The 27,320-nt window shown below is 41.6% G+C and overlaps 1 protein-coding gene across 1 annotated transcript in view; it reads right to left on the bottom strand.

The window, feature by feature from the left end:
* The window catches only part of LRRC20 (leucine rich repeat containing 20), a 542,624-nt gene that overhangs the window by 474,561 nt on the left and 40,743 nt on the right, over positions 1-27,320 (bottom strand). The gene's annotated exons all lie outside the window — the stretch shown is intronic.

The raw sequence follows: 27,320 nt of genomic DNA, 5'->3' as shown, positions 1-27,320 counted from the left end.
GGCGTGCTACTGCGCAGGCTCACTCACCATTTTACTTAATGGCAGTTCGCGAGCCTAGTGTAGTTTTACAGGGACTGGCAAGTGAGCCTGCGCAGTAGTGCTCCGGAGGGAAGCGCTACTACGCAGGCGCGGGATTTGAAGACAAGAAGACGGAAGGACACGGAACCAGAGGGAGTCACTACAAGAAGACAGAAGAGGTAGGCGTGGCCGAAGATGACGCGGCATCGTGCATCACCGCCCCCGATGCACGTTCGGTAAGATTTGCATATATGTTTTTATGCTTTTATTTTAAAAAGGGACGGGGGATCAAAATTACATTTACGGTGCCTGAATAGCCTTTTTAAAGGCTATTCACGCATATGTGGGGTTCTATTAGCAAAATTATGCTGATAGAGCCCCTTTAAGTTCAGGAAAACACTACCTTTGATGCTAAACTACTCCCAATTGTCACACAGTACAGAATCACCACAGCATCTAAGTTGTTTTTTTTTTGTTTGTTTTTTTTTTAAATAAAAGTTTTAAAAAAAAACAAAAAAAAACAAAAAAACACCTTTCTCCCTACTTAATGAAAAAAAACCCTATCACATGTATAAGGGGGCATTCACACTACTGTTGGTGACTGTCAGCAGTGTCCGTAGAAACAGGCACCAGCTGAACCGTCACAAATCCATTAAACTTTCCATTCAATTCAATGCGAATTCAACTTGTGTCTGTTAGTGTCTATTTACACCCAATCCGTCAGAAGTCCATTTTTTCCCATGGACACAAAATCCTACATGCAGGACTTTTCTGTCTTTTGAAAATAAAAATGGACAGCAAGAGTCTGTTATTTTTTTAACATTGAAATCTATGGGCAATGGACTTATAACGGACAGTAACTGATAGCCATCAGTTACTGTCCATTTTTTTCTGCTCATGCTCAGAAAGCAGAAACAAACCAAAAAAAAAAAAAGACCGTATTAAAAAAAATGGACGCTAACTGACAATAACACACACTGATGCTAGTGTGTCAGTTTCTTTTTAATTGATCCATTAAATGCATCAGTTAAAAGAAACGGACACATTATCATCAGTGAGGGCGGGTTCACACCTGTGCCCTGTCTCCGCTTTGTGGGTTTCCGTCTTCTGCCCGAGAAACTGAACAGGAGACAGAAACCTGGCCGTCAGTGAGTGCCTTCTGGTCTCCGCGGCGAAACTGGAAGACGCTCACGGGCAGACACTCACTGACAGGTTTCCGTCTCCTGTCCAGTTTCTCGGGTGTCCACCCGTGAGCGTCTTCTGCCTCTCCACGACAAAACCATTTTTTTTTTTTAACCGGACACAAAGTCGGACATGCAGGACTTTATGTCTGGTTGAAAAAAAAACGGTTTCACCGCAGAGAGCGTAACGCTCACGGGCGACATTGACTGACTGTTTCCGTCTCCTGTCCAGTTTCTCGGCAGAAGACGGAAACCTGCAAAGCGGAAGGTGTGAACCCGCCCTTAGTGACCAATAACATCTGTTATGAAAGGTGTCCGTTTTTTTTTCTAATGGACACCTTCATAACGGAATCCAACAGTAGTGTGAACCCAGCCTAACAACTCTTAAAATTAGTATGTTATTTATTCTACACTATAAATGCCATAAACCTTAAAATTCAGATGTCAGAATTGATGTTTTCTCACCTCTCAAAAACAAACAGTAATAAGAAATGGTCAAAAAGTCTTATTTACCCACAAAAGACAAGGTCTTGTAAAGCTAAGTTGAAATAAAATATAAAAAGTTAGGAAAGCAGGAATGTAGATAAAATGTTAAAATGGGATAAAATGTTACAGATCACTAAAGCGATAAAATGAACACTAGGGACTGGAGTTATGTGCCAGCGATAAGTATTAATCCAGGTTCACACAGGGTTTTTTGGTCTGGATTTTGACGTGGAATCCACGTTAAAATCCAGCTTAAAAAACCGCCTCCCATTGAATTCAATGGGTTCCTTTTTCCGCAAGCAGTTTGTTCCCGCTTGCTGTAAAAAGAAGTGACATGCCCTTTCTGATTCAGCCGCAAGAGGCTCAAGCCTCTTCATAAATCAGTCACAAGCTGTGTGCCTGGACAGAGGAAATGGCATAAAATTTAGAGATGAGCGAACAGCGTTCGATCGAGTACATGTTCGATCAGATATCAGGCTGTTCGATTGGAGTCGAACACCAGGTGGCATACTCACTAACAATTCGTATCCCCTCCCACCTTCCCTGCGCTTTTTTTTGCACCAATAACTGCGCAGGGGAGGTGGGACAGGAACTACAACAACGGAGGCATCGAAAAAAAATTGGAAAAAGTAATTGGCTGGCAGAACCAGCGTTGATTGGCCGAATGCTGTACTCTGTATGGCATTCGGCCAATCAACGCTGGTCAATGCATTCCTATGCATCCACTGCTACACCTGAGATGCAGCAGAGCTGAGTGTGCTGCAGGGCTCAGCACATCTCTGATGCAGCAGAGCTGAGTGTGCAGCAGGGTTCACATCTCCAGTGTAGCAGTGCTGGCCGTGAGCTCAGCTCGGCTGCATCTCCGGTGTAGCTGAGCTGAGCGCACGGCCAGCACTGCTACATCTCGGCATAGGAATTCATTGACCAGAATTGATTGGCCGAATGCCATACAGAGTACAGCATTCAGCCAATCAACGCTGGTTCTGCTGGAGGAGGTGGAGTCTACGATCGGTTCACAGCAGTCTCCATTCTGGTCCGATCTTAGACTCCGCCTCCTCACAGACGAGCCTCCGGCAGAACCAGAGTTGATTGGTCGAATGCTGTACTCTGTATGGCATTCGGCCAATCAACGCTGGTCAATGCATTCCTATGGGAAAAAGTCAGCTCCCGCATATCGCAAGCTGACAGGGATCCCGATGTAATACAGTGACTTGGACATGTTAGATGCCCCCAGACATGCTTCCCCTGCAGTCCCAGTTGCATTCCAGGGTGTTGGCATCATTTCCTGGGGTGTCATAGTGGACTTGGTGACTCTCCTGAGTCGAATAGAGGTTTCCCCCTAAACAAGGATTTTCTTTTTTTTTCTTATTTTTTTCTTTTTAAAAAAAATAAGAAAAAAAAAGAAAATCCTTGTTTAGGGGGAAACCACTATTCGACTCAGGAGAGTCACCAAGTCCACTATGACACCCCAGGAAATGATGCCAACACCCTGGAATGCAACTGGGACTTCAGGGGATTTATTCCCCATAGACTATAATGGGGTTCGATGTTCGATCAAACAGTCAAGTATTGAGCGGCTACTCGAATCGAACATTTCACTGTTCGCTCATCTCTAATAAAATTCCATCATAATTCACACCAGAAATCTGGTGAGGGTTATAACAAATACTTTAGGCATCCTCACCTTGCTCTTCCCACAGTTGCACTATGTGGCGAGCGAAGTGAAGAATGGGGATTGTGATGCACCACAAAATCATCCGTCTAAAATCATCCCATTCCCCTCAATGTTTAGTGGCCAAATTAGACCAGAATAAAGCAAAATAGACCAAAAGCATTTGTTTGAAAAAATTGGAGAAAGGAAAACACTGCATTCCTGCATAGAAAACCTCATACCATCTGTGAAACTATGGCTTGCTATCTTTGATGGAACAATGAATTCTGTAGTATACCAGCAAATTCTAATGGAAAATGTCATGACACCTGTCCGTGGGCTGAATCTCAAGAGAACTTGGGTCACAGAGCAATTTAACAACCGTAAGCACAAAAGTTGTTCTACCAAAGAATGGTTAAAGTCAAATAATGGAAGAAGTTTTGGAATTGCCAAGTCAAAGTTTATTAGGAATGTTGTGAATCAAGCAGTTCTTGGGACGATACCCATCAGTTAAAGCCATTTTGTAGAGGAATGGGCTAAAATTGCGTCATACTGATGTGGTGGAAAATGGCTAGCTGCCACTCAAAGATATGTGATATTGGATCATTTTCTACTATAAATAAATGACCAAGTATAATATTTTTGACTCATTTAGTTGATTTGGTTCTCTTTATATACTTTTGTGGAAACTTGGAGTAGTTTTAGGTCACATTTATGTAGTAACATAACAATTTGAAGTGCACTCCCACAGAAGATGAGATCATCAGTTTAAAAGTCATTATAAGTATCTTGAGGTTTCAGCTGACAACTAGTGGTCCATGGATGGATAATACTAGTAGCAAATATCTATTGCTATACTAAGACTAGTATGAAGAAGTTTCTATGTTTTGAGAGGCAGATACAATAGCAGTTTCAGTTCTCAAGTATTCCTTATAGGTCATGTTTTCACTATTTCTTGGTAAAGCAACAGTCTGTAACTATATTAATGCAGTTCTCACAATGCTGCAACCTACTCATGTGTCCTCTAAACCCACGCTGCTCTATAGAATTGCCGGATGCATTATATTAGTTTCTTAACCTTGTTTATTGTGGCTGTCATTCTTTACTTTTACCAAGGATATATAATACATCATGGGAAAGGGTAATTGCTCCAACTGTTTAATACATAAAACAAGCCTGTATAGCCAAGCTGTCTCTATAGAATTGCATCAAAAGAAATAAAAAAAAACAAACAACTTTAGCAAATATTGTTAACTTCAAATAGGGTTATCACCAAAGTTGATGAGCTGCTATAACAAATTGAAGATTATTGATACTATTCAGATGACAAGAAAAAAAGGAGAATTTGCACGAATCTATTATTTCCAAACTATACTTCCTCCAGATAACGGACAGCCATCTGGTACATACCACTGCCTTCAAAATGCTGTCTGAAAAGTGGATGGATTACTGCAAATGGAGAGTCCTGAATGAGTTGGCTTTTCCTTAAGGGGGTATTCCCATCAACATAAATCATATCTACGGTATATTTGTAAATAATTAAAAGTTAAACAGTTTTGCAAATATAAGTACGGTAACTAAAAATTCTGCAGCGTTCTAAAGATTTCCTCTAACTATCTTAGTAATGACAGTCTGTTTTCTTGATCAGTTGCCAATGGATACGACCACAAATACAGAAACTTTCTATGGTCTGGGACTTGTCAAAAACCCAGCTCTGATTTTCTTATTGTAGCTGGGTTATGAGGCAGGGACACAACATGTATCAGAAGATATCCTGGGCACAATAAAGAAATCATGGCTGATTTTCTGACCTTAGAAAGTTCCTGCATTCATGGTCGTATCCAATGGCAACCGATCAAGACAACAGACTGTGACCACAAGATATCTAGAGAAAATCTTTAAAACTCTGCAAAATGTTTAATTACTTGTATTTGCAAAAATGTTTAACTTTTAATTACCTACAAATTTAAAAAAAAATTATGTACAATGGGAATACCCTTTTAAGTGAAGTTTCACTCAGGCAGGGCTTTTCCTCAGAATTTTTAAGGGAATGTACATTCACTTGAGATATTAATTACAGGATGGATGCCAGGAGTCTCAGTTTTGCTGCTCTTGCTTTAAAGTTACTGTCCCAAACTGAACAGCTTCTGCAGTGTCAGAGTTCTCTTAGGCTTATCCAATTAGCAGCTGGGGAGATATATTTAAACTCCTTTCCTCCTCACCCAGGTGTCTGCAATTGTTTTACCTTTTCTGGCTTTCATACCAGACTTTCACTCTGACTCTGATGTAATCTCTAGAAACTGACCCGTGGCTAGATATTGGTTGCCTCACCAATTGGACTCTAGATCTGACAACTAGCAGCGTTACACCCCCCATCACCCACATTGTTCCTCCCCGCTATCAAACCTTTAGCTATAGCCATACTTTCCAACCTGATATCTCTGGAGTACAAATTAGAGGGCGTAAATATCAGCTCAGCTTCTTTGCAGCTGACATGTTTCTTACAATTATCAAACCACTTAACACCCTCCCATATCTGGTCTGCATTTCTTCATGCTTTGCAAGCCTATCAGGTCTTAAACTTAATACATCAAAATCAGAAACTATGCACTGTAATGTCCCTCATGAAACACAAAAATTGATTGCTTTGAACTTTGGATTTCAGACATGGAATAAATATATTCCCCATCTAGGGATTATTCTGTGCAACACCCTTGATAGCTATTTTAAATGGAATTACACTTCTCTAACTTCAAAACTTATATGGGACCGCTTATCCTGGCACTATCCCACCCTTTCGTGGGTAGATAGAATTAATACAGCTAAAATGGTCAACACTGCCTAGAATTCTCTACTATTTTTGTACTCTACCCACACCAGTTACATCCACCTCGCAAGAAACAACAGATATAGAGGCACATTATGTGCCTTCACAAACACGTGGCAGGCCTATCTGTCCCCAATCTCTATAAATATTATATTGCAGACCAATTATCTATTAAACTATACATTGTCCACAATGGGTATCACTGGATTTGAGCTTAGTGGCACCTGCCTTGCTCCTGGTTATTTTATGGTCCCCTCAGTCATCCACTTTAGTACTCCACCTGCTACTAGGATTACTAGATACACACTTTATATTATGGAAATGGACGAGATTCCAATATAGCCCGCAGAAACGTGTATAGCCCCAATTACCTATTTCCATCTTGTTTATCCGCAGAGTTTTGCTTGGTGGAGAAATGCTAGGTTCAGAACGCTTAATGATTTTCTCCTCAACAAGGGTGTAATCACCAAGGAATATTTGTTCTATACCACTCACCACCTCAAGGAGAGACCTTCCGTGTACATCAGATTTTTCATTTCCTACTTGCACTTACACCTCAAAACAACATTTATCTAGATCACTAATTTTGAAAAAACTTTTGTTTATTTTGGGTTACTGGCAGAGGTTTACTCTCTTATTAACAACCAATGTTAAAATTATATTTTATGACAGCTTGGGAGAAAGATCTAGAGATGACAATGAGTGCAGCCCAATGGCAAGACTCCTGTACATTAATTTGCAATGGAAGCTGGCAGGTCACACTAATGGAACCCTCTTTGAAAATATTACACACAATGTATCTGGTTCTGTCCTGGCTACATATTATATATCCAGACATCTCACCATTTTGTCTGGCAGCTACGGGTGACACCTTTCGTATTTGGTGGACCTACCCCTCGGTGCACAGCTACTGTTTGCCCTTTACAGCATCCGTCCTTCTACTTGGCCTCAAACCTGCAAGTCTCCGTTATGCATCTTACAAATTACTCCAATATAATTTTGATGTTAGCTAAAATTCACATAGCTCCCAAGTAAAGAACACCAAACATTATCTCTGAATTTCTAAGTCCTTTAGATAATGTTATGTTGATCGAAAAGAATAATTCTGTCATAACAGACTCTCATTCTTACTTTAATAAAATATGGTCCCCCTTGATATAATATTCGAGGTCTAGGGGCAACATGGTGGCTCAGTGGTTAGCATTGCAGCATTGCAATGCTCCAACGCTGGAGCGTTGCAAGACTGCAGTGCTAACCACTGAGCCACCGTGTTGCCCCTAGACCTCGAATATTATATCAAGGGGGACCATATTTTATTAAAGTAAGAATGAGAGTCCTGGGTTCGAATCCCGCCAGGAACAACACCTGCAAGGAGTTTGTATGTTCTCCCCGGGTTTGCGTGGATTTCTTCCCATTCTACAAAGACATACTTAAATGGAAGAAAAAATATGTACATTGTGATCCTTATATGGGGCTCACAATCTACATTTTAAAAAAAATAAAATAATAATATTTCAGGTCTGGCCTATTGTCTTCAACTTTAACCCTGACTTCGTAGCATGCAACGCTGTCTTCATGATAAGGTCCGTTCCATAAGAGACAGTTCTTTCTTATTTTCCCTTTCCATATTTTCATTTCAAACATGTTTATTGTTTGGCTGCTTTTATTTTTCTGTTTAATTTGTTTTTAGTTGATGGCCCCCATGTTTTATCTATGACAGTTTCCAGTTATGCTGGCATACTGCCTTCTGTATGCTTATTCTGTTATGCTTCTCTTTTTTGTTGTCTTATCACTCGATAAGTACCTTTGAAAGCAAGTTACAGAAATAGATGAAATGTTTTACCATCCACATAACCATTTACATAGTCAATGATTCTGAATATACAGGCAAAACCAATAGTTGTTGTGTATCATGAGATGAGGTTTATAGATCTCTATTTGATGAGATGGACATTTCAGAATAAATAGATTTCTATCATCCATGGATTGTATATAGATACAGTCTCTGATCAATGCATTGCAAGATCAAAGAAGAGGAACTCAATAATAGAAACACTTTCTGCTTTTAAAAGAAAAACATAGTAATACATAATACTTGGGGGTTATTATTCTCAAATAAGATTGCATAGGGATGCCTGGCTTCTTGCTATTGCCAAGAGGAAAATATTAAGTAAAGTCAAATTCTAAAAACTAAACAACATATAATACAGACTTTCAGACTAAGCTGTAGTGTAAGGATATGGTAGAAGAGTTTTCTGTTTAACACTTGGTAAGTGTTCTCAAGGCTAGCCATGTCTGTAAAACCACTAGTGATCTAGTAATCTCCAACAGTATTACAGCCTGTTATATTTAGATTAACACTATAGTGTATGTCATTTATCAGAACCAGTTATACAATGGCAAATACAGTGGCGGACAAAAAATGCACCACCAGTGGATTTTGTGAAATGTATGTGATGTGTATAAATTGAGTCGCTGCAGATGATATGTATACCTCCTACTACGAAATTGACTGAAAAATGTCACATGACATGCACAAAATTGCCAAATACTCATCATCCAGGAGAGAAGAGGATTGAAATGGAAAAAGACAAGAAATCATTTTCACTACAATCATTACATTTTGTGAAATGGTGTGGTTTTTTTTTTTTTGGTTTTTTTTTGGCTGCCACTGTATTAACTACTGGCAAAATAAGAGAAAAGGCAGAATGATCATACCAATAGATAGTTTTCTTAGGATTGGATATGATGACTTTATGGGAACTTTATCTTCATTATGTTCCCTATAAGTTAAGATTTTTCATGAAGAAATGTGACCTTGTTACTTTTAGCATAGATATATTTCCCAGAGGTGTTGTAGATATCTCTGGAACTAGAGAAATTAGCAAATTTATTATAAATAGAGTTTGTTTAGTGCACTCATACTGCAACTCAGAGAAGCTAATCACTTTCCATTAGGGTAGAAAATAAACTTTGTATCTGATAAAACATTTCCTTACAGAAATCTGATATCTCAGATACTTGAAAGGAGTACAGGTTTAATACCCACAAATGCAGTTATCAAGAATACAGTGCGCCACAGTGACTCCACACAGCATTACATGCTCACAGTGGTCCCCACACAATAATATGTGCTCAGCAGTATCCCCCAGACAGTATTATATACTGTCCAGGCCCTCATAATCTCCCGCTTAGACTACTGCAACACCCTTCTCCATGGACTCCCAGCAAACACCCTCGCCCCCCTCCAGTCCACCTTAAACTGTGCTGCTCGTCTAATTCACCTCACCCCCCCCCCCTTACGATCTTCATCAGCTGCTCCCCTTTGACAGTCCCTCCACTGGCTACCCATAGCCCAGTGAATTGAATTCAAGCTACTAACGCTAACATACAAAGCCATCCACAACCTGGCCCCTCCATATATCTCTCTGAACTAATCTCCCGCTACCTGCCCACAAGTAACCTCAGATCCTCCAATGACCTCCTGCTCCGCTCTGCTCTCATCCGCTCCTCACACAACCGTCTCCAAGATTTCTCCCGTGCATCCCCAATACTCTGGAACTCCTTACCAAGACACATAAGACTGACCCCCACAATCACAGCATTCAAGAAGGCCCTGAAGTCTCACCTATTCAGGAAGGCCTACAACCTCCAATAGCACTATCACCGCACCGCCATCTGTACAGTCTCCCCCTCTCCTTCCATCTCTACCCCCCTTCCCTCATAGATTGTAAGCCCTCACGGGCAGGGCCCTCTACTCCACTGTGCCAATCAGTCATTGTTAGTATTATATCTACCTGTATATTCTGTGTACTGTATGTAACCCCCAAATGTAAAGCACCATGGAAATAATAGTGCTATATAAATAATAATAATAATAATAATAATAATAATAATAATAATAATAATATACTCACATTTGCATATCTAAAACTGATGACATGATGTGAACAGCACCTTAGAAATAAGACCTTTATAGCTGCGTCTATTTCAAATATAGCAGCGCTGATTCCATGCGCCTGGCTTCTTTTCTTTTTAATTATTTCTTTCCCTCATGAGAAGATGAAGTGAGTATAATGTATATATAAGTCACCAGCAAAATGGAGCAATATGGGACAGTTGCTACAGAGTGATAGGTGGCCGTATCTTTACTTTTTGCTATGGATAAATGAAGAAGCAATTGCTGAATCTGCGTCAGACATGACATAACTGAGTACAATCGAGCATCTGAGGAGTTATATGTGGGGAACCAATAGAGGAGCAAACGCCCTGTCCACAGACTGCATTCACAGAGAAACATCTACATTTTTAAACAAGGCCATTTATCTTTTTGCTACCAGCAAGCCTGATGAAGTGTGCTATGCACGAAATGGACGTTGCTGGGAATTTTTTTTATGAATGCTACCATTCTCCCTGTTGATGTGCTTATACGTTTTTAAAGAAATGGAATAAAAGACTTGTGCTTTTAAGAAATCGCTATGGTGAGTGCCTTGCTTCTTCAACTGTTAAATTTTCTGGACTTTTATATATATTTGTGCAATGTGCACCACCTAGACTGCAATTAGCAGTGTTTGTTAGCGATTTGGACTGTCTACACACCATTGCCTTGCCCTGTGTTTTGAAAGTTAAAGAAGTCCATAGAGTCATCCTGGGAGCAGTAGTGCCGCTTGTGCTATATATTTCTGCTTACAATTTTGTTATGAATTTAAGTTCACATACTATATTACACTGCTCCTGCAGCACCCTTATCTCAACCAGGGCTGTTATCACTCTGTGTAAACACACACTAACCCTCAGTGCGTAAACACATTTGCATATTATCTGATCTGCTTCAGTGCTGACAAAAGAACATGGGCAAACACCTTTAATCCAAATTGGAAGTTTGCCAATTTTAAACACGTCTGGAAAAAGAAAATCTAATTTGTCGCAAACAACGACAGCTATGAAGGAGTCAGAAGTCGCATAATTCTCCTCAAGCACAGCTGAGGGGGATCATTGTCTCCAACAACACACTCATTATATGGCCTCCCAGTGAGCTGCTGACATGCCGGAACAATCACGGGCACAGCACAAGAAACGAGTTCAACAGCAGGCCAGCTTGAAAGCTGCCAACACGCCGGAGCATGCCAATCATCAGCACCAACAACACGCTCATTATATGGCGCACCCAGTGAGCAGAGCAGGCAAACCATCGACGGCAGCAAATTGCTGAATATAGGCAGATCATCGACGCCAACAACCCGCAGATGAAGTCGCGGGCAAAGTCTGGTGCAGTATATAATACAGGAGCCTAGTGTGTAATAACCGGCAGACACCAGTACACAGCAATACAGCCATCCCTGGTATATGACAGACATACCACAGAAATAAAGTATATAATACAGGAGCCTAGTGTGTAATAACCGGCAGACACCAGTATACAGCAGTACAGCCATCGCTGGTATATGACAGACATACCACAGATATACAATATATAATACAGGAGCCTAGTGTGTAATAACTGGCAGACACCAGTATACAGCAATACAGACATCCCTGGTATATGACAGACATACCACAGTTATACAGTATATAAGATACTGGAGCCTAGTGTGTAATAACTGGCAGACACCAATATACAGCAGTACAGCCATCCCTGGTATATAATGACAAACCACTCAGATTCGGTGAAGAAAATCTGATGTGAAAGAACCCCTCCCCCCGCTCCCCTTGGTACATTAAATAACGACGGCTTTATTAATAAAAAGCTCACACAATGCGTTTCGGGCGTCAGACTATGCCCTTCCTCAGGTGCAATAGTTTAGAGGCATAAGGAACGTTGTAGCTCTACCCCAAAAGAGGATTCCTCCGTATATGCATACACTTACTGTGAATACAGAGTTGTGACTTAGATTCACAACTCTTTAAAGGTGAGCCTTTTTCTTTTTCCTGATACAATATCCTTGGGATACTACACTACGGTTTGCTCAGTGTTTTCATATTTTGTCTTTGAGATATCTCTGGTATATGACAGACATACCACAGATATACCGTATATAATATATAGGAGCCTAGTGTGTAATAACCTGCAGACACCAGTATACAGCAGTACATCCATCCCTGGTATATGACAGATATACCACAGTTATACAGTATATAATACAGGAGCCTAGTGTGTAATAACCTGCAGACACCAGTATACAGCAGTACAGCCATCCCTGCTATATGACAGATATACCACAGTTATACAGTATATAATACAGGAGCCTAGTGTGTAATAACCTGCAGACACCAGTATACAGCAGTACAGCCATCCCTGGTATATGACAGACATACCACCGTTATACAGTATATAATACAGGAGCCTAGCGTGTAATAACCTGCAGACACCAGTATACAGCAGTACAGACATCCCTGGTATATGACAGACATACCACAGTTATACAGTATATAATACAGGAGCCTAGTGTGTAATAACCTGCAGACACCAGTATACAGCAGTACAGACATCCCTGGTATATGACAGACATACCACAGTTATACAGTATATAATACAGGAGCCTAGCGTGTAATAACCTGCAGACACCAGTATACAGCAGTACAGACATCCCTGGTATATGACAGATATACCATAGTTATACAGTATATAATACAGGAGCCTAGTGTGTAATAACCTGCAGACACCAGTATACAGCAGTACAGACATCCCTGGTATATGACAGACATACCACCGTTATACAGTATATAATACAGGAGCCTAGTGTGTAATAACCTGCAGACACCAGTATACAGCAAGAGCAGCAGTCTGACTAGAAATACAGACTTCCTGGCCTAACAGTGAAAAATTGGCAAAAAATATACATTCTTATATACTTACTGAGCAAGAGTAGTAAACAAGGAAAGATTTGGTGCAATTCTGTGGTAAAAATCCACAGAATTTGCTGCTCTACATGGGAACACATTTAGAAAATTCTGGGAAGAAACCTGAGGAGTTTTACCTGAGGAGAAGTTGCTACCCAATCAGGACTCAGCTGAAGAGAAGCTGCTACCCAATCAGGACTCAGCTGAGGGGAAGTTGCTACCCAATCAGGACTCCGCTGAAGAGAAGTTGCTACCCATTCACGGCTCACCTGAGGAGAAGTTGCTACCCAATCAGGATTCAGCTGAGAAGTTGCTACCCAATCAGGACTCAGCTGAGGAGAAGCTGCTACCCAATCAGGACTCAGCTGAGGAGAACTTGCTACCCAATCAGGACTCAGCTAAGGGGAAGCTTCAATCAGGACTCTCCTTAAGGGCTCGTTCACATCTGCGCCCAGGTGCCCATTCTGCAGGTTTCCTTTTCCTGCATAAAACAGAGGCAGGAGACGGAAGCATGGAGGATTCTTTCTCACCCATTCATTTGAATGGGTGAGAAAGCTGTCCGGCAGTGAGTGTTTTATGCTCTCCGCCACAAAACCGTTTTTTTTTAATCCAGACACAGAGTCGGACATGCAGTACTCTGTGTCCGGATTTTAAAAAAATGGTTTCGTGGCGGAGAGCATAAAACACTCACCGCCGCTCATGGCCGGACCCAGTCTGTACTTTCCGTCTTCTTGCATGCAGAAGACGGAAAGCACAGAACGGAGACCAGAACGCAGGTGTGAACCTAGCGTAAGCAGCGATTACAAGCACAGAACTGCATTCAGTCACATTTCAGAAGGCATTTAGGATTGGTTCACACAGTGCTTTTTGTGCTTAAGAAATGGAAGAAGTTTTCAGATCCATAAGTGCCTAGCACGTTAGGCCTTATTCACACATTATTAACGTCCCTGAAAAACAGTTGTGTTGGTGCGCTGAGGCTCATTGAGGGGGCATATTCACAAGACAAGTGAATAACGTCCATGTGATGGCCATTTGTGGAATAACCATCACACAGATTTTTTAAAACCCATGACCCATCTATGGGTCTATTCACATGGCTAACTTTATATGCAGCAAAACGGACAAATAGAGAGAATGTTTTATGGCCATGAAAAACAGTCCATCAAAAAAAAAAAAACAGACATGTGAATAGACCTGTCAGGGAGGGATCACACAAATCAACAGAGCGAGGAAGGATGGAGCAGACAAAGTATTTTATTCCAGAAACAAGGCGACATAAGTCAGCATGCCACACCAGTACACAACACAGTGCACACCAAGGCACAGTTTGTACCCATAAGCAGCCCTTAGGAGGTTACACAGGATGAGTTGCAGCCCACAGACTCTCTGGCCACTCCCTTGGGGGTAGAGGCCACAACCACTACACCCCAGGCATAAACCAGCATTATCTCCCCCCTTTGTACTCAAATCCTGGTGTGACAGACAGGACATGTGCCAATACACATCAGTACAGACAACATAACACGGGGCCACATGGTGGTTCAGTGGTTAGCACTACAGCCTTGCAGCGCTGGAGCCCTGGTGTTCAAATCCTGCCAAGGGCAGAAAACCATTTGCAAGGAGTTTGTATGTTCTCCCTGTGTTTGCATGGATTTCCATCCCATATTCCAAAGACATACTGATAGGGTAAAAATGTACATTGTGATCTCTATGTGGGGCTCACAATCTACATTTAAAACAAAATTCACCTTTTACCATCACCAAGCTCCCTTAGCTCCTAAGGATGCCAATGTAGTTTAAAGGGGACGTGCAGCAATTTCCCCACCGGATTGTCACAGCACCCCAATTGGGAATCGCTGGTATAAACAAAGCCTTAGCCATGACAGCCAAGTGACTGTCTCCCAAACAGAATCGCTGTCCAGTCATCCTCATTTGGTAACATAAATTTTAGTCATTGTTACACCTATATTCCTCTGACCTTACAAAGTCAGGGAAATTTCTGTACGGAATAGTCAATGCATGCTTATACATTAATACTGAAATCAACCTCCCTGTATAAACGTTACAGGTTATTAAACTGTATTTTTCATGTGCTGCAGTACACTTGAAATACTTTAGGTCAGCAACAAATATTCCAAAAACTCTCTCTAATCTGTTTTAAACCACATAAAATAAAATCAAATTCACAGCAATGTAACATTTAACCACTCTGATAAGAATACTGAGTAAATAGTTACATTTTTCCATGGGGATTTGCAATTCAGTTCACCATAGTAACAAGAAAAAACTTCTTAAGGTTAAGATTTACTCATTATATAACAACTTTTCATAAATGAATAGGACGGGTGAATATAACAAACTTTGTTATACATCTTATTATAGATGTCTGATAATTAGAGAAAGAGGCATTTTTCCATATGAAAGATTACAAAACTTCTTCTATTCAACTAACTATAATATTAATAAATGAAAACTTGTTTTATGGGTGGATGTACGCTTAGGGCCTTATTGGCATGCCAGTGTTTTGCATCAGTGATTGTAAACCAAAACGAGAAGCAGGATGAAGAAAACTGGACAGAATCCTTCTATTATACCTAATCTCTCAGTACTCTCCACCCTTGGTTTGTCCTTACAGTGATGCAAAACACTGACATGTGAATAAGGACAAAACTATGTAAGGGATTTAAAAAAATACAGCTAATTTCTTCTAATAAAAAAGCAACACACTTGTCCACAGGTTATACACAGTCCAGTCACGTTAATGTGACCACCTGTCAAAATCCAGAATAACCACCTTTGGCAGAGCGGACCGCTGCGAGACGTGCAGGAAGAGAGGGGATGTTGTGATGATGTTCACTGGGATGTTGAGCTATGCCGTGCCGTTGCCAGCTGTGCTAGGTTACACAGTTAAGCATCCATGGCACAAACAACCCGATCGAGGTGGTCCCACAGATTCTCGATTGGGTTCAAGTCCGGGGAATTTGCTGGCCAAGGGAGTACGGTAAACTCATCCTGGTGCTCCTCGAACCACGCACGTACACTGCGAGCTTTATGACACGTCGCATTGTCCTGCTGGTACATGCCATCATCCTAATGAAAAACAATTCGCATGTAGGGGTGAACATGGTTCGTAAGGATAGATGCATACTTATGTTGATCCATCGTGCCTTCCACAATGATGAGTGCACCCAGATGGCTGATGACACGTGCCTTCTGTGATTGGTTATTTAACGTTGAATTCAAAAGTAGGTGGTGGTCACATTAATATGACTGGACTGTGTATGTGGTATTGCCACTCAACCACATTTAGTTGAATGGAACTACAATGCAACAGCACATACAACTTAAGGCTAGGTTCACATCTTCGTTCAGGTTTCCATTCAGGGGTCTACTTAGGGACCCCCCGATTGGAAACCTAATCCGCTTTAAAAAAAATCCTGTTATCCGCAGAAACCTGCAGACCCCATAGGCTATAATGGGGTTAGTATGTTTTCCACCCCCAAAAAAAGCACAAAATGTAGAAAGAAAAACGCTGCTTGCTTTTCTCCCCATATTTTTCATACAGAGAGAGGAACGGAATCCCCAAATGTAGTACAAGTGCTGGTTTGAACTCAGCGTTAGCGGACCATACAAGTTAGATTTTTGGTGGATGAAAGGACCAATTTCTGACATTTAATTTGTGACAACTGAGGACAGTTGACTTTTCTTTTAAACCCCCGATCGGTCAGTTTAATGGTTAAAGGGGTTGTCTAGTTTCAGCAAACACTATTATTTATATAAATGAAAAAAATCTACCATTTTCCAATATACTCTCAGTATCAATTCCTCACAGTTTTATAGATCTCTACTTCCTGTCATTCATTCCATTTCCAGTTGATTAAAATCAGTTGATGGCTATGCAATGGACAATCCATGGTCATGTGACTGAGACATAGGTTGTTACAGCTTAGTAATTAAACATCTGTCTTGTAACAAACCATGTACCTATCTGTTAATCACATGATTATGAACTGTCCATAACTGTTACAGCTGGACTTGGTTTTATACGGAATACCGCAGTTCAAGCAGCACTTTTCTCTTTGAATGATTCGTGCAGACAACGTGTGGAAAACACACGGACCCATTATAGCTTATGGGGTTCATGTGGTTTCTCTGCTCACCGCTTTTTAATGCGTTAGGTATTCCGTTCAGGGGGTCCTCAAGTGGACATCCTGAATGGAATACCGAACGCAGATGTCAACCAGGCCTCACACACATACAGGAACTTCCTTCAGGGGTGTTAGTATGGGAACCACTAATCAGCTGAATCCTCCTCTACCCAGGCGATGACCTCCCATTGGACATTTGGTTACTATACAATCCTATGGGAGGTGTGATGCATGTGTGAGGCTCACTAGGTGGCGCTGTGAAATATTAAAAAAACAAAAACAAAAACAAGCTAGTTAATCTATGGTCAAAGTGTATTGAAAAGCATGGAGATTACTAAAAAAAAAATGTGCCTTTTCTTTTATGAAAATTGATTAAAATAAATTGTACAGCCAAATTGTTGACTCGACTTCATACAAACAATAACATTTATTTGCTGAAACTGGACAATCCCTTTAACGTGGATGGGGTGATTGTTTGTAAGAACCTTTAATAAGATGGTCGCATGACACTCGCCTGAAATCTAATATATATGGCCAACTTTTGACTCCTCAAATAACCAAGACAAAAGGAATGAGTTAAGAAGAGCTTACCTCCCATTTGTCTACTTAACACAGTGTTTTTCTCCAAAGGTATTATGGATATCCTCTAATACGGTAGCGTATCCAACAAACTAACAAATTTTTTACATACCAAAAGCCTAAAAGAAATGTAAAGCTTAAATCCATTAAAAAAGGAAATAATACGGAAGAAGAAATAGAATTTGGGAGAAACTGTATGCTTCTCAACACATGATAAACGCTAAATGCACCCAGAAGTCCAGCATTAAATCATCTGTGGGAAAGCTATATATTGCTCTGACCATTTTGGCTAAAGCATTGACAGAGACTAATCACATCAACCAAAAAGATCAAATAAAGGTAAGGATTTTCACTCTGAATTCAACAATCCTTAATAACATCCAACTTAGCATGGACATAGATCGATGGAAACTACAAATCCCTCATGAAAATTTGATCAATTTGTTCACAACACAGAGTGAAAATGTCAGGTTCCTGCAAAGAACATAGGGAAGATGCTTTTAAGGCTTATACTTCACTTAAACACAATTACCACTTCCTCCTTTGGCTTCAACCCAGAAAAACTAAGAGGAAAAAAACTGCTTGATTTTCTATTTTCCCTCCAATAATCACATTTACCATTTTATGCATTAAAAAAAATCTCTCAATATAAAAGGTCATAATTGTAATAGTGCACTTACACATTAGATGAAGCCTGAACACACATACATTCTGGTGGGGATGGCCAACTATCAAAAGCTTACATGGATGTTCAGTTTATGCATAAAATATTATATATATATATATATATATATATATATATATATATATATATATATATATATATATAGTTAAAAACATTCTATAACAGAGTATCCTCAAAATATATCAATTTACCCTTTGAGGAAAGAGGGATTGGGCATGCTGGATTTCAGTATGGTTCTGAGAGAGATAAGCTAATACACTGGGAGATAAACTGATGGTTGACCATCTTATTCACCTCTTTTTCCACTTTTCCCAATAAAAACACATGTATGCTCAGCTAAGCCAAGTGTGCATGTATATGGGATAACTAGGCGTCAGGATAACTAGCAGTCAGGAGGACAAGTGTTGCGCTGACAGCTATCTAAGGCCAAGTTCACATCTGCGTTTGGGATTCCGTTCAGGGAGTCTGCTTGGGGACCCCTGGAATGGAAACCTATACACATAGAAAAGCAGTTACCTGGGAAAACACGTGGACCCCATAGACTATGATGGGTAGTGGCGTAACTAGGAATGGCGGGGCCCCGTGGTGAACTTTTGAAACGGGCCCCCCCCCAACCGACGACCTCGACCGACCCCCTCCTCCGCATTTCTGTGCGCTCTATTATGCTCCTAGTGGTCCCTGCACACAGTATTATGCCCCATAGTGGCCCCTGCACACATTATGTCCCTTAATGGCCCCTGCACACAGTATTATGTCCCTTAGTGGCTCCTGCGCATAGTATTATGCCCCTCATTGGCCACTGCACACACTATTATGTCCCATAGTGGCCCCTGCACACAGTATTATGCTCCACTGTGGACACCCATAAACAATTATAATACTCTGGTGTCTTTTCAGACCCCAGAGTATAATAATTGGAGACCCAGGGGGAATAAAAACATAAAAAAAACCCCTCTGTTACTTACCTGTCCCCTGTCTCCACTGCAGTCCTCCGCTGTCTTCCTTCTTCAAATGGCGTCAGACGTCACATGACCCGGGACGCAGGCTGGGTTCATGTGACGTCAGACAACTAGGCCTGAAGCCTGCCCGTCTCGTGGAGAGGTAAGTAACAGTGTTTTTTATGTCTCTTACCTCTCTCCGGCCTCCGATCATTATATTCGGGGGTGTGCAAAGACCCCCCGAGTATAATGATAGTCTTTGGGGGGCCCGCGGTGTCACTTACCGATCCTGGCCCAGCCAGGATCGGTAAGTAAATAGGGCCCGTTACCAGCTGGAGTAATTCAAGTCGGTAACGGTGCTGCTCCAGCCGGTAAGCCGGTGCTGCTTGCAGGACTTTTCACTCCGCATGTTTCTTGCGGAAACAATAAATTCCTGATATATTATTCTACTTAAATGATTTACCCCAGCCTTTTGATGCAATCCTTAGGATAAGTCGTCCATATTAAATTTGTATGGGTTCCCAAGATCACCCACACACCCTGTTCACAGCAGTCGCCAGCACTAGAACAAAGCCGTGGATAAATCTTGAAGCATACAGCTAGGTCGATTGAGTAACCGCCCTGCTGGGCAACTTCAGTTCACCTCCCTCTCCAATGAATAGTTGCTAATGTGCAGTAATCAGGCACAACCACTACACAATGGACAGAGCCTGCTTGTAGCTCAGTACACTGCTTAGCTCTGGTGTTGCCTATGAAATGCTAATTAGTGGGGTATCGGGTATTGGACCCTAGCTCATATTGATGCCCTATTGTAAGGATAGTTCATCAACAACAAAAGCCATACTTTTAATGAATCTGTAATATGAAGTTTTGTTCTTGCAATCAGTCTCATTCATAGTTAGATAAATATTAAATTATTGTATTTTTCCTTTTTAATATTTTGTGCACACCAGGTATATAAAGAAAACAGTATAATTTTATGTAATTATTGAGCATTCAATGAAAGGAGTCATACACTTGTTTTTACAGCAAATCAAGACAAGATTTCCTGGCAACAGCTATTTTTGTTATGAGCCGTTTTAAGCACCTCTTGTCAAAGCTTATATCAATTTAGTTTCCAAAATTTTAGATATATAATTTTTAAATACTTCACAGTCACATAGAATTGTATGTTGACATTTTCATAATTACGTAATGTTATTTTATTGTAATTAACTATAGGGGTTTTTTTAAGCTATAATTTTGTGATCTGTAATTATTTCGTTTGAAGCCACATTATTATTTAAAAATCAAACCTCTGACACCTGAATACACTTCCCAAAATTATTTATGGCCACAGATGGCAAAGGTTAATAACCTCTGCCCAAAAGCTTTCATAGTTTATGTACAGGCTGCTCCAGTTCCCCACATCGCATATTAATGTTTTACTGATTAACCTCTTTTCCATCCCTCTGCCCTTTGAATGATTGTCACTTGTAACTGCTAGCTTCTTGTTTAGTAATGTACTAAAATTATGATGCAGAATGTGGACTCCGCAAGAAAAGAACATATAATTAAAGAGAAGTCCTCACCTCTCCTGACATGTCTTTTTTAGTATATATGAGTATTTCTCAAGAAATTACAGTTCTGGAGCATCTGTACCATTCCTCTGTTAGCTAGACTGTCAGGAACATCCTTGTAATGTAGGGCAGAAATTGGTGCCGAAATTAACGACACCGGTATCTTCAACCTGGGGGCACAAAACGGGAAATCTGAATTCGGCACACTGTCGACTTTCTAATGGTAAATAAAACTGCATATGCAGGAGGACATGAAAGGTCCTCTTTAGTGTGCATTCACACGGAGGAAAATGGTGCTGAATGTAGTGTGGAATCCACGTCAGATTTTTCAGCACTGAACTGTCACTATAAGTTTGCATCAATGCCCATATTTTATAGCAGCAATTCCCAACTGGGTTGCCAAAACACACAGGGTACGGTTGCCATAACAATCCAGAAGGAAAATGGACCACTTTTAACAACTACAACTTGTCTGGGGACCACTGTGGTGAAATTATTAGTGGCCTGGGGGCCACTGGGGAACATTGTTACTTGCCCATACTGGGGCAAACTGTTACTTGTCCGGGGGACATGGCATTATTAGTTGCCAAATGTCACTGGGGAGTATATACTGCCTGTTGGGCCACTAAGGGAGCTTGGTGATGGTAAAAGGTGATTTTTTGTATGTGTTGGGTAGAAAGTATAGATTGGTGTAGCTTTGAGGATGCATTCACATGATGCAGTAAAAATAGCATCAAAACTGCAGTGGGAATTGCATGCAGTTTTGATGTGGTTATTGGTAAAGTTATCTGAATTTGATACTTCTAAAGTGGAACAAATTTTTGTTGCAGATGAAAATTCAAAAACTGCGCTAAAATAACCCAAAAAATTAAAACGGTTGTTTTTTTTGTCTTTTGATAAACAATATCTGGTACGGGTGCCCCAAGTCAAAAGTTGGGAAACACTGTTCTTTAGAATATCATTGATTATCGCCTAGATTATATATAAATAGAAAACAAAAACATAGCACTGAGCTGTGCACAGAGGAACATGTCATGTGACGGAAAAAATTAAAGGTCCTCTTGTGACTATCTGTACCCCTTAATTTGCGTATCTCTACCTCAGAAATATATGACACCAGAAAAAAACAAAAACGAGGTAGACTGTACACTCAGCATACGGAAAATATAAAAATATTTACTAATATGTTAATACAATTATAACAAGAAAACACACACAATACAGTAAACAATTCCCACAAAGGATCCGCTTAGCCACAGTTTCATCATCCCTTTGTAAAACATTATATTGCTGAATCACATGGTGTTAATAAATACATTCCAAGTCAAAAAGCACATTAACATAAGGATGAAATATAATAAACATGAGGATGTAATAAAGAGTGTTTGCACATATAAGTAATTTAGAGATGAGCGAACACTGTTCGGATCAGCCGTTCCGAACAGCACACTCCCATAGAAATAAATTCCATTCCATTCCATGCTTCCATTCATTTCTATGGGAGCGTGCTGTTCGGAATGGCTGATCCGAACAGTGTTCGCTCATCTCTAATAAGTATATCAGTAGACACTATTGTAGCCACCAGTCAGTAGTAAAGCACAACCTCATATCTAGCTGAGAACAGCTGTGTCACAGTATCAGTGTCTTAGTATCTAAAAAAAACTGCACCTAGGTTTGATAATTACATAAAGCTGTAATAAAGAGTCAGTAAACACTATTGTAGCCACCAGTCAGCAGTAAAGCACAACCTCTTATCTAGCTGAGAACAGCTGTGTCACAGTATCAGTATCTCAGTATCTCAAAGACCTGCAACTAAGTTTAATATTTGCAGACGGTCGCTCAGAAGCAGTGAACCCGTATGCAAACAAATACACAAGTATATGACATGCCTAAAGAGACCAGTTGAATATGTAATATCAAAACCAAATGTGCTTACCCATGTGTAGGGCTAGGCTAGTGCCTGGGACCTGTGGTGAGCGGATCACCCGACGTGCGTTTCGGCGCTCTTGCCTTCATCAGGGGAAGTGGTCTAGATTGTCTAAGACAGGAGGTCTTTTAAGTAACTAGATGTAATCTCATTGGTGTATATAGAATGCAACACTGGCCATGTGGCTACTGAACATCCAATGCCTATCCAGACCATGTAAGGAATATCCTAGCTCTAGGGGGAGTATGCCAGACTGATTAGCGGCGCATGTGCATTGTTGAGACGTCCCACCTGGCGCGACGCCCGTGACAGAGAGGCTCTGGACGAAATATCGCCCTCCAAGTTTCTAGATTATATATAGTACATATGTGTAACATTTCGGTTGTGTCATGGTGCCCTACCAGCGAGTAAATTCCAAAGTTTATAACCCTCCTTGTGAAGCTCCATAGCCCTAGTTCTTATTTTATGCCTATATAATCTGTTTATTGATACTTTACAGCATCCTATATATATCTATATACAAATTATTGTAACTGTTTTCTATTTGGTGTGACAGACTGCTGACTCCATCTTCAATTTACTGGAAAACCACTGTAAATCTGGAACAGAGTTCCTGAGAGATTTGCAGGTTTTGATCATTATTTACTAATGAATAAAAAATACTTTTATTTCTAAAGTGTGTACTATATGATCTATAGCAGGTCAAAAAATGTAATAATTTCAGTCTTGAAACAGACGGAAAAAAAAAAGTGTATCAAAGTACATGACCATTTCATATTGTAAGTCGATGGCTGGTCAGGTAATGGAGGGGGTGTACATCTCACCCAGACTACTAAGGTGGGTAAGATGAGAAAATTCCAGAAGAAATGTTTATTCTCAGAAGACAACTTTCGTCTGCTGAGCATTTTGGTAAATGCTCAGTATTGGGCTGTATTTTTAGGAATGGCAGGTAGGTTGGTACTGGGACCTGTCATTCCGCCCCCCTCCAGTCCAAACTTTGGGGATGTTCCGGCAGCAACTCAGCTACAGAGAGTCTGCTCATCAAGCAGAGCCTAGACGGGCAGGCATTTATTTTGTATTGTTTCCTTTTGTTGCTGCACTACCTTTTAGAGTGAAAATAAACTCTACCTTTGTTTTGGACTAAAGAAACTGGACTTGTGTGTCTATGCCACCCCACCTAGCAACCCCAGACCCTGACAATATACAACATAAAACTACAAATAAAACCCTATCATTACGTGCTTATTATAAATTATTTCTGAAACTAAGGGTTTTCAGCTGTCAGACCTGCACCATATAACTGAATCTACACACAACCATAATCTTCATTAGAGATGAGCGAACAGTAAAATATTTGATATTCATTCCGAATAGCTGCTCAATATCAACTATTCGAATGAATCGAACCCGATTATAGTCTATGTGTTATGTCAGTCCAGGTAGCTGCAACGGGGCTAAGGAATAGCAGTAGGAAATCTCACCCTGCACTACTCCCACTAGCTATCCCGGTCCCTGCCTCACGGGTGTGGGTCGGCTGTTCTCAGGCTAAGCCTGACCCCGACGGCTCCTCTCTCACTGATACCGTAGGCCTAGAGGGAAGTGGGAGAAGGAATGCCCTATAAGATCTCTAGGGACTGGAGACTAAAGGGGGTCACCCCTAACGAACAAGTGAAGCTGCTACTGACAGGGACTGACAAGGGTGTGCGCTGACTAACAACACAAGCAGCACACAGGAAAAATGTGGGAAAGGATTCCCCCAAACCAATATGGGAAGGAACCATACACTAGGAAACAAACACAGGGAAACTGAGTAGAAATCAAAGGATAAGGCAATTCACTCACACAGTCAATTATACACAGAGGGAGGATTGGTGAACACAGAAGGGAAAACACACAAACCAACTAGTTCACCCAAACCTCCCAAAAACCAACCACGGAACTTCCTCTATCCCAGATAACCACCTACTCCTCCTGCTAAGGCCTAGCTCTGTAAAAGCGACACTCAGCACAGAACCATGGGAGGCATGGGTTTAAATACAGAGTAGAGACCACTCCTCCCAGGTGCAAATGGGAGGACAGACTAATCCACCAGGAAATAAAGCTGCCTACCAGCAGTGCGCGCGTGCAAGTCAGAAGGTGTGCACCAATACCCACGACAGGACAACCCCGCAGCGCCAGGATGCCACCCCAGACACTGCACAGCCAAAAACTCCCCAGGTAAGAAAAATAGAAAGCAATGAACCAAAATACTCCTAACACTATGGAAAAAAATGCTTCATTTCAGGGGATCCCACCATTCGACTCAGGAGGGTCACCAAGTCCACTATGACACCTCAGGAAATGATGCCAACACCTCTGCAATGCAACTGGGACAGCAGGGCAAGCAAGCCTGGGGGCATCTAACAAGCCCAAGTCACAGTTTTACCCCACCATCTCAGCCTATCAACTACACACTTGCCACACTAAAAAAAAAACCTCTATCAAAGTGGGAAAATACCTGGAAACTTTCCTTCTTCCCCAATTGGATGGACAGAAACCCAAATTTAAGCTAAAGAAACATTAACAAGCACCCCCTTTAAATCACGTTGCCTATGACAACCACAGATGGAATAGGCAATGGAAAATCCAACAGTAAACACCCTTAACTGTCATTGTGGATGTGTGTGTGTGTGATGTGGTAAGATCTTCCAAAATTCACTTTTATGGCCCTTAACGTGAGCCCTTCCAAATTAAGTTAGAGGCCCTTAAGCTGAGCTACCAGCAGAGATTCAGGCCTTTGAGGTGACTTCAGCCTTTTACCAGCAGAGTTTTAGGCCCTTTACCTTAGTTCAGCCTTGCACCAGCAGTGTTTTTGGCCCTTGGAGTGAGTAGAGCCTTGCACCAGTAGAGTTTTAGTTTTTGGCCCTTGGAGTGATTTGAGCCTCTAACCAGCAGAGTTGGGGGGAAACAGGGTGGACTGAGACTCTCAGTAGCAGAGTTTAGGGGAATCAGGGTGGATTGAGACTAGTAGGAGCAGATGGTGGAGGAGGAATTGTAGAGGGTGAGCACACACATGAAACTTCATTTCGGGGTGCTTGACACCAGTGGACATGAAAATGATGGGTCTATCCAGTGGCTGTTCATTTTGATCAGCGTCAGCCGGTCAGCACTGTCAGCTGACAGCCGGCTGCGCTTATCCATAATTATGCCACTAGCTGCGCTGAAGACCCTTTTCGAAAGCACGCTGGCGGCAGGGCAGGAAAGGACCTCCAATGCGTAGAGCGCAAGTTCCGGCCACAAATCCAACTTGGAGACCCAATAAGTATAGGGCGCAGAGGGATTGGAGAGGACAGGGCTGGGCTCGGCCAGGTACTCCCACAACAAGCGCCTATACTTGTCCTTCCTGGTGACACTAGGCCCCTCAGTGGCGGTAGTTTGGCGAGGGGGTGCCATTAACGTGTCCCAGACCTTGGAGAGTGTGCCCCTGCCGGATGTGGACTGGATGGCAGTTGTTAGCTTGTTGGAGGAACTCTCCTCTCTGCCACCAACGAGAGTTGATGGAAACATCTCCAACATATTCTGCACCAGTTGCTTGAGGCAATCACTGATGCGACTGGCCCTCCCCTCTACCGGAATAAAATTAGAAATATTATTTTTATACCGGGGTCGAGGATCGCAAAAATCCAGTAGTCGTTGCTCTCCAGGATTTTGACAATGCGTTTGTCAGTTGAAAAGCACTCCAACATGTATTCAGCCATGTGTGTCAGAGTGTTACTTGGCATTACTTGGCTGCCCCCCCCCCCGGAATGGTCACTCTCCATTTCCTCCTCCTCCATTTTGCCCCACCGCGCTGCAGCAATGGGACGCACTGAACTTCCCCACTAGCCTCCTGTGTGACAATGAGATCTGCCACTTCGTCATCCTCCTCCTCTTGTTCCTCCCTCAGTATACACTGTGATGTGGACAGGAGTGTGCCCTGACTATCCTGCTGGGATGGTTCTGCTCCTATGTCTGACTCCTCGGGGTCCAATGCGTTATCCCTGATGGCAATGAAGGATTCTCGCATCACACACTGGAGCAGGATTGTTACACTCACAAGTGTGTCGTCACAGCTGACCCTCTTGGTGGATTCCTCAAAGACACGCAAGATCTCACATCTGCCATCCATGGCCACTCATGGTGCAGAAACTGCGGGAGCTGACTGAGGAACCCTTGGGTTTTGGAGATGGTACTCCAGCAAGGGTCTCTGCTGCTCACACACTTTGCTCAACATGTGGTATGTCGAATTCCAGCGTTTGGGAACGTTGCACAACAGCTGGTGTTCTAGCAGATGAAAGCATTGCTGGTGGCTTTGGAGGCTAGTAGCGGCTACTGTAGACTTGCAAAAGTGGGCGCACAAGCGCTGCACTTTCACCAGTAGCTCTGGTAAATTGGGGTACGTTTTTAAAAACCGTTGCACCACTAAATTGAAAACGTGGGCCAGGCATGGAACGTATTGGAGG

Source organism: Leptodactylus fuscus, chromosome 10, assembly GCF_031893055.1.
Source record: "Leptodactylus fuscus isolate aLepFus1 chromosome 10, aLepFus1.hap2, whole genome shotgun sequence".
NCBI classification, from domain to species: domain Eukaryota; kingdom Metazoa; phylum Chordata; class Amphibia; order Anura; family Leptodactylidae; genus Leptodactylus; species Leptodactylus fuscus.
Note: the sequence above shows the minus strand (reverse complement) of the source record. Positions and strands in the feature narration are given on the sequence as shown.